At 42.3% G+C, this 13,783-nt stretch overlaps 1 protein-coding gene across 3 annotated transcripts in view; it reads left to right on the top strand.

Moving 5' to 3' along the window:
* The window catches only part of ap2b1 (adaptor related protein complex 2 subunit beta 1), a 273,294-nt gene that overhangs the window by 81,729 nt on the left and 177,782 nt on the right, over positions 1 to 13,783 (top strand). The window lies entirely within an intron of this gene.

Here is a 13,783-nt window from a genome sequence, read left to right as displayed (position 1 = left end):
TCTGGGCAGAGCTCCTGTTCTGTGGTGCTGCTAGTTAGATGCTAAGACGACAGACTGAGTTTGCAGTACATCAAGGCAATATAACTGGCTCCACCAGCTAGAGATCCATGTCACATGACTCCCACCTCTCTACATTGCATTTGACAAGGGAATAGGTATCCGTCGTCTGGGTCTCTGTGATGGTTAAATGTCTCAATCGTTAAGATTTGAAAGGAAAGTTGTGGGGCCCGCTGTCCTAGCTGACCAACATAGGTTATGAAATGCAAATGGGCTTTGTATAGCTCTCTTTGAATTTGGTCTGTGCAGCCCAAGATGGGGTCATTAGTATCTCTTCAGGGATAATGAGGTGCAAGTTTCTTCAGTACTGCCAGGTAGCTACTTTTGCCTGAAGGTCACTGACAGACATAGATTCAGCCATTTTAAAAGATCCTTGTCCAGTTTTTAAAATTTTAGAAATAGCCATGAGGATATCTATATATATTCCATAAATAATATACAGGGTGTGAGGTCTTAGCCCCGTCTCACTTGGCACTCTTGGCTAAAGTTCATCAAAAACTACAAACCTCAGAACAAAAAGTCTCTTTTATTGGCAGCCTTATTAGAATTCTTTTCCTCTGATCAGTTAAAAAAAGAACTGTTACTGGCTATCCTATACTCAGTCACACAGAAAACTGAGTTAATTATGAGCCGGCCAGCAGCAAGCACTGCTATTTTACAGGTGCAGATTACCTCTTCAAATCTGAAGGAGCTGCAGACTCAAAGATGTGTGATAGAATTGGCAAGCTACTGTGCTGAAAGAGTACCGTAGCTTATTGTTGTTCTAACTACAGCTTGGTCTGGTGGTGTTGGCAGACTAATTTAAAGCAATTGTTTGCCATTTTTCTCATTCTGCATGCAGGCCACTGAGTTAGTAGATAATGGTGCTATCCTTGAGATGTACTTACTTTTGTGAATAACCTAATTTGAGAGGATACAATGCTTGGGCAGCAGTACACAAAAACTGCAGTTGTATATATGTGGGATGTAAAGCACAAAACAATGGAAGATCATTTGGCCCACTGTGTCTCTTTCTCATGGTAGATAGTACCAGTTTGCATGGTTGTGGGTTCTGTCTAATTCATTTAATAATTTGAGGGAGGCAAAAAGTGAATAATTGCAAATGGAGCTTCCAAGGAGAAAGTTCTGCCTGAGCTCAGATGCAGTTAAATGAGCATTTTAGGGTGTTATCTGAACCACGCAGTCTACAATATTATTGAGTCATGGTTTGCAACCAAGTTGGGAACACTCTTCCAAAAGTCTCTGTTTACAATTAACCATCAATGTTTGGTCGATTTTGTAATGAGAAATTCATTTCACACTGTTTCAAGAGAGCTGGTCAAAACTGCATTAACTGCTTTTGACTGGTATCTGTTTTGAGTGGACAAAATCATCTAATTTTGCTCAGCCAAGCTATTTGCTGTGCTGATTTGGCGTTCAGTCATGGTGCAAGATTTTATAAAAATAGGCCAATATAATTGTTTTCTCTGATTTTCAGCGGTCTAAACACTAGGATTATGTTCACATTTTTGTTGACTGGGCCAAATGATTTTTGATGCTTGGAATTGGATCTGCCGCTGCCTTAAAATATAAAGTACGGAATTCAGAAATATGGTTTTGACTGATAAAAGTGTGTTTCTCCGACACACTGTACAATCTGCTCCATGATGGGCTTTAGCAGAACCTATTTTGTTTCCCGGGTTAACATTCTGCAAGGCATTCACTGCTTTCCCTGCCCCAAAGATGAGAGTGAAATTATAATTAGTCTTTGTAAGGAGTGGACTGAATGATGATTTATCCTTCCATGTTTTAAAATTCAAACCATGCAACATTATTTCTCATAATCGTAGTGTTGTCTAGTTGATGATTCTTCGCATCAATTTCTTTCAAGTCACCCACCCTCAGTGTGTACAATTTCTAATGTTCTTGCATAGAAATGACTAATTCTGTATCTCCCCATCCTCCCAGCTCCATTTATAATGGATATTTTTTTAAATACCTGCTTCAATTTTTCTTTACACCTTCTTCGTAGACATTATAGTGTGTTGAATGTTGACTCATTGTACAGTATTCTGTTCTGTTTGATTCTCACCCAGGGCCTCTATCTTGTGAAAATGCTTGCCTCATTCAGTTTTTCATTCTGCTTGAAATGTTTTAAAACATAAGCTTGGTCACTTGATTGCTACTTTCCTATTTACCTTGTCTCGTTTCTTTACAGCCTTGTTGATCTCTGCATTATGGGGATTGATTCTCCTTTTTGATTTCCCAATTTAAGTAAAAATGAAGTGACAGTGAGTGTTGAGGTGTGGGTAGTAGCATTTTTTACAGTAGGACCTATTTGAAAGTAGGCAAAGTGTTTAATCCACAATGTTTAGAATTGTTTGATGTTCACAATTTATGGAAGCCAAGTAAGCCAGCACTACTTTGGCCTCACCTGAGCCAAACCAAAAGAACATAGGATCATTAGAGGTCATTTTGTCCCTATCATAGACATAATTTATAATCATTAAAATTTGTCTGTATTGCCACTTTCAACCACTTACAGATGAAAACTGCCGGCAAAGGCAAAATGAGCCAAATGACCTCTGCCTGTGCTGTATAATTCTATGAACGGAGCTTAGTGTACCTTCTATAGCACTCTTCTGTTCTCCAATCACTTTTCTGTTTTCCTAGATTTTTGTTGAGCACTCACCACTGTCCTCTCCCCACTCCCAGAAAATAAGTTGACACCATAGTGTTGAGGGAATGGAGTGACCACAGTCACCACTGGGATCTCTTTGCCCATGTCCCTTAATTAATACCTTTTGTCCCTCTGTACTATAATAAAGGACACAGCAAGTTTTCAAGTTTATATTCTGGAGCAATACGATAATCTGAATTAACAAAAAAAAAATGACATTGCTACTGTTGTAATCCCAAAGGATGTATTTAACTTCAGGTAAAATTCAGGAATGAAAGAGATGCTTATTATGAGGACCCAATTGTAACATCTATTTCTAGTCCAGAAAGTATTATGTCCTGCCATGGAGCCCTCCAGACACCAAACCTTGCATGTCTCTGCCATATTTGAATCAGAACTTGTGATGTTTGTATTTAACGTTTATGCTTTTTTGTAAAAGGACATTTCAGTTAAAAAGAAGTGTCAGATAAAAAACCTGACAGGATGTGCTAATGTGAGTCCAGATGAGACAGAAAGTGAAACTAACAGCAACAATGCAGATGAGCAATTGTATTGCAATCAGTCTGATCCGAAACTAGATGAAGGACTTAAAGTTGGCATTGTTGTAAATGGTAAAATGGTTGAAATGGAGGTTGACACTGGAGCATCTATCTCTATTGCTTCAGAGAAGACATGGGAAAAAATTTTCAAGAAATGCCCATTGGAGAAAATCCTCCTCCAGCTTAGCACCTACACTGGTGAGCCTGTGAATATATTTGGAAAAATGTCCATCCAAGCTAAATATGGAGATCAAATAGCAAGGTTACCTCTTATCTCTGTGAAAGGGGATCGTCCATCGCTTATGAACAACAACTAGCTAAAAGAAATTTAGCTGGACTGGAACAAAATAAATAAGGTGCATTGCAACCCCATGTTGCAGCCCTTGTTAGACAAGCATACAGATATCTTCAAAGAAGGTCTTGGAGTTAATAAAGACATTGAAGCAAACTTGCTGTGAAGGCCAAAGCTTCTCCAAGGTTCTTCAAACCACGTTCAGTTCCCTAATCAATGTGACAGAAAATTGAGCAGGAACTAGAATGACTTGAAAACTTTCAGATAATTGAGAAAGTTGATTATGCAAAGTGGGCAGCTCCAATAGTCCCAGTAGTGAAGGATGACGGGTCTATCAGAATATGTGGTGACTATAAAATCACCATTAATCCTTTCCTGGAAAGGTGGAGGCAGTGGTGAATGCAGCACAGCCCAAAAATGTTAAGGAGCTTCATTCATTTTTGGGACTTGTGAATTACTACAGCAAGTTCATTTCCAGTTTGGCTACCAAGGCAGCACCACTGAATAATCTGAAGAAGAATGCAAAATGGGATTTGTCATAAGCCTGTCAGGAAAGTTTCAAGGAACTCTAGAGCTCATTTCTGCTAAAGTCCTGGCTCATCTCAATGGAAAGTTGCCTGTCAGCCTGGCTTGTGATGCATGTGGATATGGTGTTAGAGCTGTCACCTCCCACACATTTCCTGATGGCAGTGAAAGGCCCATTGAATACACCTCATGCACATTGTCCAAGGTAGATCAAAATTTTGCCCAAATTGAGAAGGAAGATCTTGGACTAATCTATGGAGGCAAGAAGTTACACCAATATTTACATGGGGGTAAATTCACGTTAATTGCAGACCACAAACCTTTGACCTGGTTGCTTAGTCCGAAGTCATAAACCCCGACACTTGCCGCTGCACACCTACAAAGGTGGGCACTGATCTTATCTGCTTACTAGTACGAAATTACATTTCGCTTGACTGACGATCATGGAAATACGGACACACTTTCCAGACTTCTGTTACACCACAGCTCCACACACCGAAATGAAGCCACTGCTTTCAATGTGAACCAGATAGACATGTTACCTGTTAAAGCGGACCAAATTTGACTTGAAATGCAGAGGGATACTGTGCTCTCCAAAGTTTACCTATGTATGCAGTAGGGTTGGTATGTACCTCAAGAAGTGACTACTGAGCTTAAACCTTACTACATGCGTAGATTTGAGCTGACTCTGCAAGACCGTAGTTTGTTATGGGAGATCAGAGTTGGTATTCATCCAAAATTCCAAACACAAGTGTTAGAAGAACTTCACCTCAGTCAAATGGGAATCGTCAAAATGAAAGCATTAGCTCGTCTACACGTATGGTGGCCACACCTGGATAAAGATATTGAAGGCATAGTCAGTGATTGCCTTCCATGCCAAGAAATAAAGTTTTCTCCTGAACCTGCCCCATTACATCCGTGGGCTTGACCTGACCACCCATGGCAGAGACTTCATGTGGACTTTGCCAGATCACTTCTCGGACATACGTTCCTGATTGTGGTGGATGCCTGCACAAAGTGGCCTATGTTATTCCCATGAAATTGACTACTTCAGCAAAGACATTGATGCTTTCCAGAATGTGTTCTCTGCTTTTGGATTGCCGGAGCATATTGTGTCTAACACTGGCACACAGTTCACATCATATGAATTTCAAACATTTCTATAAAACGTTAGATCAAACATATTCTCAGCTCGCCATACCACCCATCCTCAAATGGTGAAGTGGAGCGCTTTGTCCAGACATTCAAAGCATTCAATCAGCCTGTTCGGATCCAAAATTACTGTGGGACACCAAAATGATTTCTGGGAAGAATCATCAAACATCGAGGATCACTGACCTATGATGTTGAATCCTCCTGTGGAATCTGGAAGAGGCACACTGACCAGATGAGAGATGCCAGATCCAAGGAACCAAATTTCCAGGGATCTCCAGTCACAGTGGAAGATTTCTGGGAAACATCTGCTCCAGTTGATGAAACCCAACTTGATTCAACTGACAAACCTGTAGCACCTGTAGCTGCAACTGTTGAACCTGAACAGAAACAAGTGAAACAGCAGAACCTTCCATTCCTAAGCAAACAAACTGAGATACCTAGGCCAACACTCCTCTGTAGACCAAAGTGAATTTGCAAACCACCTGATCGATTTGTTCCTGGCTAAAGGGGGAGGAGATGTGATGTTTGTGTTTAATATTTGCTTTTTTATAAAAGAACATTTTAGGTAAAAAGAAGTGCTATACAAAAAAAACTGATAGGGTGTGTTAAGTCCCGGAAATATTGTCCTCTTCTGTAGAATAAGGAATAAAGGAACCTTCTGTTTTTTTTACACAGCTAGCTGGGGTTCAGAAGCAGATAACTGTGTGTGTATATTCTTAATTATTAAGAAGTGACAACACTTCAGAACTAAAAGCCTATAATGATTTTACATTTAAATTTTAGTCGTCAGAACATTAAAAAAAATAGGAGCAAGAGTAGACTGTACAGCCCTGATCCTGCTCTGTCATTCAATATTACCACAGATGATCATCTGCCTAAACCCCATTTTCCCACCTGCTTTCCAGAACCCTTAATTCCCTGAGTGACCAAAATTCTGTGCTTCGCATTCAAATACATTAAGCAATCGAGCATCCACAACCCTTTGGAGGAGAATTCCAAGAATTTGGAACCCTTTGAGGGAAAAAATCTCTCCTTATCTCAACCCCAAATGATTAGCCCTTTATCCTGAGACACTGCCCTGTGTTCTAGATTCCCCAGCCAGAGGAAACAACATTTCAGTATGTACTCTGTCAAGCCCCATCAGTATCTTGTATGTTTCAATGAGATCTTCTCTCATTCTTCTAAATTCCAAATAATATAGGGTCAATTTACTCAGTCTCTCATTATAGGTTAACCCCCCTCATCCCAGGAACCAATCAATCTGCTACTTCAAGTGCAAGTGTATCCTCCTTAAACATGGAGACCAAATCTGCACACAGTATTCCAAGTGTGGTGTCACCAAAGCTCTGTACAATTATAGTAAGACTTCTTTGTTCTTTTCTCCAATTCCATTGCAACAAAGGCCAATGTGCCATTTGCCTTCCTAATTGCTTGTTGGACCTGCATGTTAACTTTCTGCATTCCTTTTATGAGCTCATGCAAGCCCCTCTGAAACTCAACATTAACAAGTTTCAAACTTTTAAAAAAAATTCTGCTTCTCTCTTCTTACTATCAAAGTAAATAACCTCACACTATATTCCAAAATCACAGACTCACAGTGCAGAAGAGGCCCTTCGGCCCATTGAGTCTGCACCGACACGTGAGAAACACTTCACCTACCTACCTAATCCCATTTACCAGCACTTGGCCCATATCCTTGAATGTTATGATGTGCCAAGTGCTCATCCAGGTACTTTTTAAAGGATGTGAGGCAACCCGCCTCCACCACCCTCCCAGGCAGCGCATTCCAGACCATCACCATCCTCTGGGTAAAAAAGTTTTTTCCTCACATCCCCTCTAAACCTCCTGCCCCTCATCTTGAACTTATGCCCCCTTAAGACTGTCCCTTCAACTAAGGGGAACAGCTGCTCCTTATCCACCCTGTCCATGCCCCTCATAATCTTGTACACCTTGATCAGGTCGCCCCTCAGTCTTCTCTGCTCCAAGGAAAACAACCCAAATCTATCCACCCTCTCTTCATAACTTAAATGTTTCATCCCAGGCAACATCCTGGTGAATCTCCTCTGCACCCCCTCCAGTGCAATCACTTCCTTCCTATAATGTGGCGACCAGAACTGCACACAGTACTCCAGCTGTGGCCTCACCAAGGTTCTATACAAGTCCAATATGACCTCCCTACTTTTGTAATCTGTGCCTCGATTGATAAAGGCAAGTGTCCCATCTGCCTTTTTCACCACCCCACTAACATGCCCCTCTGCCTTCAGAGATCTATGGACACACATGCCAAAGTCCCTTTGTTCCTCAGAACTTCCTAGTGTCATGCCGTTCATTGAATACTTCCTTGTCAAATTACTCCTTCCAAAGTGTATCACCTCACACTTTTAAGAGTTAAATTCCATCTGCCACTTATCTGCCCATTTGACCATCCCGTCTATATCTTCCTATAGCCCAAGACACTCAACCTCACTGTTAACCACCCGGCCAATCTTTGTGTCATCCACAAACTTACTAATCCTACCCCCCACATAGTCATCTGTGTTGTTCATATAAATGACAAATAATAGGGGACCGAGCACAGATCCCTGTGGTACGCCACTGGACACTCCAGTGGATTGGCTTCCAGTCAATAAAGCATCCTTCTGTCATCACCCTCTGCCTCCTAGAACTAAGCCAATTTTGAATCCACCTTATCAAATTACCCTGCATCCCATGTGCATTTGCCTTCTTTATAAGTCTCCCATGTGGGACCTTGTCAAAGGCTTTGCTCAAATCCATATAAGCTACATCAACTGCGGTACTCTCATCTACACACCTGGTCACCACCTCAAAAAAATTCAATCAAATTTGTTAGGCATGACCTCCCTCTGACAAAGCCATGCTGACTATCCCTGATCAAACCTTGCCTCTCCAAGTGGAGATAGATACTCTCCTTCAGAACTTTCTCCAATAGTTTCCCTACCACTGACGTGCGACTCACTGGCCTGTAATTCCCTGGCTTATCTCTACAACCCTTCTTAAATAGTGGAACCACATTAGTTGTTCTCCAGTCCTCTGGCACCTCCCCCGTGGCCAGAGAGGAATTAAAAATTTGGGTCAGTGTCCCTGCGATCTCCTCCCTTGCCTCCCTCAGCAGTCTGGGACACAAATCATCTGGACCTGGAGATTTATCCACTTTTAAGCCTACCAACACCTCCAATACCTTGCTACTCCCTATATCAATTTGCTTAAGAACCTCGCAGATTCTCTCCCCGAGTTCGATACCTTCATCTTCATTCTCTTGGGTGAAGACAGATGCGAAGTATTCATTCACTCTAGCGATGTCCTCTGGCTCCACCCATAGATTGCCCCCTTGGTTCCTCATGGGCCCTACTCTTTCCCTGGTTATCCTCTTCCCATTGATATGCTTATAGAATATCTTGGGATTTTCCCTACTATTACCAGTCAGAGCTTTCTCATATCCCCTCTTTGCTCTCCTAATTGCTTTCTTAAGCTCCACCCTGCACTTTCTGTACTCCACTAATGCCTCTGCTGAGTTGCTTCCCTTGTACCTGCTAAAAGCCTCTCTTTTCCTACTCATTGTAACCTGAATATCTCTGGTCATCCATGGTTCTCTGGGCTTGTTACTCCTTCCTATCACCCATCCTGCCTTATTTTACTAAAATCCACTCTCCCCCAATCCAAAGCATTTTTTTGCAACTTGTTGATTTCTTTGTCCATAATAAACTTGAGCTGTACCATGTTGTGGTCGCTATCTCTAAAATGCTCGCCCACCACCACCTCAGCCACCTGTCCAGCTTCATTCCCCAGAATTAGGTCCAGCACTGTGCTGTCACTTGTTGGACCCTCTACATTAGTGACCTAAAAAGTTCTCCTGTACACATTTCAAGAAATCCACTCCATCCAAGCCCTTAACACTGTCTATCCCAATTAATGTTGGGAAAGTTGAAATCACCTAATCTAATTACCCTATTGTTATTGTTTTTACACACCTCCACAAATTGTGCACATATTTGCTCCTCAATTTCCCGCTGACTATCTGGGGGTCCATAATAAACACCTAACAATGTGGCTGCCCCTTTTTTATTCGTAAGCTCTACCCACAAAGTTTCATTCGATGCCCCCTCCAAGATATTATCTCTCCTTACTGCAGTAACTGACTCCGTAACTAATAATGCAATGCCTCCTCCTCTTTTACCCCCTCCCCTGTCTCGCCTGAAGATTCTATATCACGGAATGTTGAGCTGCCAATCCTGCCCTTCCCTCAACCACATCTCAGTGATGGCTACTATATCACAATTCTACGTGTCAATCCTCACCCTTAACTCATCCGTTTTACCTGTAATACTCCTGGCATTAAAATAGAGGCCATCCAGCCTTGCCTTACTCCCTTGAAGCTTAATGCAGCTGTACTCCCTCTGACTTGATTGTTTTACTGTATTATGATGTGTCCCTATTCTGCTGACATTCTGTGTCCCCTACCCCTGCTGAATTAGTTTAAACTCCTCCCAACAGCACTAGCAAACCCGCCCGCAAAGATGTCAGTCCCGCTCTGGTTCAGATGTAGACCGTCCCACTTGTACAGGTCCCACCTTCCCCAGAAACGGTCCCAGTGATCCAGGAATCACTGCACCAACTCTTAAGCCACGTATTCATCTGCACTATTCTCCTATTTCTGAGCTCGCTAGCACATGGCACTGGGAGTAATCCAAAGATTACGACCCGAGAGGTCTTGCTTTTTAGTCTACTGCCTAACTCCCTGAATTCTTGATGCAAGACCTCATCCCTCTTTCTACCTATGTCATTGGTACCAACATGTACCATGACATCTGCCTTATCATCCTCCCCCTTCAGAATGCCCTGCAGCCATTCAGTGACATCCCGGACCCTGGCACCAGGGGAGGCAACATACCATCCTGGAGTCACAGTAGCACCTATCTGTTCCCCTGACTATAGAATCCAACATTACTATTGCTCTTCCTCCCCTCCTGTACAGACAGGCTGCTTGTCGTGCCAGAAGCTTGGCTCTGTCCGCACTCCCTAGAGGAATCAGCGCCCTCATCTGCCTCCAAAATGGAATACCAATTTGCGAGCAGAACCCCAGGGGACTCCTGAACTACCTGCCTATTTCTCTTGGACTGCCTGGTGGTCACCCATTCCCTTCCTTCCTCAAGTCCCTTCATCTTTGGTTTGACCACCTCTCTAAACGTGCTATCCACGATGCTCTCAGACTCGCGGATGCTCCATAGTGTCCCCAGCCGCTGCTCCAGCTGTGAAACTTGAGCTTCCAGGAGCTGCAGCTGGACACACTTCCCGCACACATGCTGCTCCTGGGCACTGGAAATGTCCCCGGCTTCCCACATGGAGCACGAGGAGCACACCACGGCTTTGAGCGCTCCTGCCATGACTTATCCCTTTAAATTAAACCTTTTAGGTCAATTACTCTAGGGCCCTTCTTTCCTGGTCCTTGTTACTATAGAATATACAAACTGTAAACCACAAAAAGACCTTAAACTATAAGCGATTAAAGTAGTAAATACCTTACCCACTACTTACCAGTGATTCCTTTCCCTTGTAGCCTCTACTGCTGCAGCACGCTCTGAAGATTTAAGTTGGATAGCAAGCAAAAAATGCAAAGAGCACCTCATCGCCTATGCATGGAATTCTCGCTTTGCACCAAATTGCCAATACCCACTCTGGCTGTGCCCCACCCAGGATGTGCTCTCTCCCCTGTTCATGTGCAAGCACCCTGTAGTATGCTTCCAGATAGTCCCTTTCTTAAATAGAGCTGAGTTGACTCACCGCTAGTTACCATCTAGTTGCTCACTCACTTAACCTGCCTACATTTCTTTGTAGCCTATTTGTGTCCTCTCCACAGTTTACATTCCGATCTAACTTTGTATTGTCAGCAAACTTGGGTGCATTATTTAGTGTCCTCATCTAAGTCATTAATGTAGATTGTAAAAAGCTGAGGTCCCACCACTGATCCTTGCAGCACTCCACTATCACAGCCTGTCAACCTGAAAATATGCCATTTAGCAATACTCTTTGCTTCCAGTCGATTAATTATTCCTCTCTCCATGCTAATATATTACCCTCAACTCCATGAGCTTTTACCTTGCATATTAATCTTTTGTGTGGCACCTTACTGAATGTCTGTTGTCAATCCAGGTATTCTACATGTACTGGTTTCCCTTTATGTAACTTGCTGGTTAATCCTCAAAAAACTCTGTTTTGTCTTGGATTCGTGGTCTAGGTGGGGCTTCTTTAAGTTCAGCCTGTTGCCCTAAGAATTCTGCCATAGACCATCTTACAGACAGAAAGGGTTTAATTTAAACAGCCCTGATTTCTCCTCTCACCACTTGTCTGTAAACAGAAAGGTGTTTTTGATATTTGATTGTGGTGGTGTATTTTCCCAACCCCTCAGTTTGGGCGTGACCCAATTTTCTATTAATAACCCCACAGCAAACTCAAGATAGGGTGAACTAAAAGGGTTAATTTATTTGCGCGCACAAATGTGAGGAGGGTCTCCTCACAACATGGCCTCCTTTTCATTTATGCAGTAAAGGTGGAATAGAGAACAAAAAGAGGTACAGGGCAAGAACCACAGACAAAATAAAAATTATTGTTTCACGTGAGTCCAGAGTCAAAGTCCAATGGTGTATTCTTTCACAGTTGACAGGCTGCTGACAGATGCTGGATAATCCACTTTTCCAGTAGAGATGACTTCCTCAATGGCATAGGCACATAGAGATGATTTAGTCTTCTAGGTGCTGGTATAGAAGTTCAGAAGCCCCAGTAGAAAACAGTGTAGGTGGGGAGCCAGGTATTGAAAAACATGGACAGAGCCCTTTTTTTGCTGCTGCCTGCTGGATGGAAATTGGCAATCTGCCTTTTGCAGCTCCACAATGCAGGAGAACTAGTTCTAGCAGCTTTTGGGATGATTGGGTTGGGGTGGCGGGTGGGGGGGCGGAGAAAGGGGGTATCATGTGACATGATTCCCACTGCTCTACCTTGGTTTGGACAAAGGATGTATATTCCTTATCTGGATTCTTGAGATTGTTAATGTTTCAACCATTGATAAGTTCAACAAACATTTCAGGTCCTTCTGTCCTCGCAGACTGATTGTCTCCATTGACCAGGGCCTAGCCTTAGAAGTGTAAAGGGCCTTTGTACAATTCCTTGGGATTTGATCTCTGCAGTCACAGGGGCATTAGTGCCCCTTTAGAGATAACGAGGTTGCTGCTGTTCTGAAGGCCAGAAATTCTTTTTGTGTGAGTCATAGCCAAAACCATGTTGACTTTGCCTGATCATGCTATGATTTTCGAAGTGTATTCTTAAAACTTACTTAATAATAGATTCCAATGTTTCCCTTTGACTGTTGGGCTAATTGACCTGTAGTTCCTAGTTTTCTTCTGTCCCTCCGTTCTTGAATAGTGATGTTACATTTGCTAACTTCGTCCAATGGGACCGAACTAGAATCTCGGGATTTTTGGAAAATCATAACCAAGCCCATCCACTATCTTTTAGAACCCAAGGATGGAGGCCATCAGGTGCTGGAGATTTGTTGGATTCTACTCCCTTAAGTTTCTCCAATACTTTGTCTCTGCTAATATTAATTAAGTTTCTCAATCTTATTAGCCCCTTGGTCATTCACTGTTTCTAGTATGTAATTTGAAGACTACACAAAATACTTATTCAATATCTCTGCCATTTCCTGAGGGTAATTTCTTTTCTCGCTGCCTCAAAGGAACCAACATTAACTTTAGCTGTCGCCCTCCTCTTCACAAACTTGTAAAAAAAACTCTTGCAATTTGGTTTTATATTCCAGACTAATTTACTCGCTCGTTTCTATCTTTTCCCTTTTATCAACTTTTTGGTCACCCTTTACTGGTTTGTAAAAGACTCCAAATCCAAAGGCTTACTACTATTCTTCGCAGCATCATAAGCCTCTTGTTTTAATTTAATTACTAGCCTTAACTTTCCTGGTAAGCCAAGATGGATCTTTTTAGCTGAGTTTTTGTTTTTAATGGAATGTATTTTTGTTCAGCATTTTGAAATGTTTCTTTAACTGGTTCTCATTCTTTATTTCTCTCCATATCTTTTAGTCCATTTACCCAATCAATGTTAACCAGCTCTTCCCTATGTAATTGGTTTTAAGTTTATGATTCTTGTTTGGGACTGCATTATGTTGTTTTCGAATTTAATGGCCCAGATTTTCTGATTCCAATTGCAGTTAACACCTGAGTCATCTGCTGCTGTTGAGAGTCGCAATGGCATGGGAAATTCTGAGGAGCCAATTTACACTAGAACCAGGAACTTCTGATAGCTTAAAAATAGCTCCTTGGGAGCCCTCGCTAATGGCCATCCCAGGACCTGTAAACACCTAATATTGGGCAGTTTGCCCTATACTTACCCTGGCTTTTGCACTGATTTACCTAGAGCTATTCCTAGCAGGCATAAAGTCTTCTCAGGAGCGCAGCTCTAAGTAAATCAGGTGGACTGTCAATGCACTCCAGCACAATGGTGAGCCTGACAGAGCCCACTCCCCGACAATAC

The sequence above is a fragment of the Cetorhinus maximus genome, chromosome 9, assembly GCF_964194155.1.
Source record: "Cetorhinus maximus chromosome 9, sCetMax3.hap1.1, whole genome shotgun sequence".
Lineage (NCBI taxonomy): Eukaryota > Metazoa > Chordata > Chondrichthyes > Lamniformes > Cetorhinidae > Cetorhinus > Cetorhinus maximus.
This window is presented reverse-complemented; position numbering and strand designations above follow the sequence as displayed.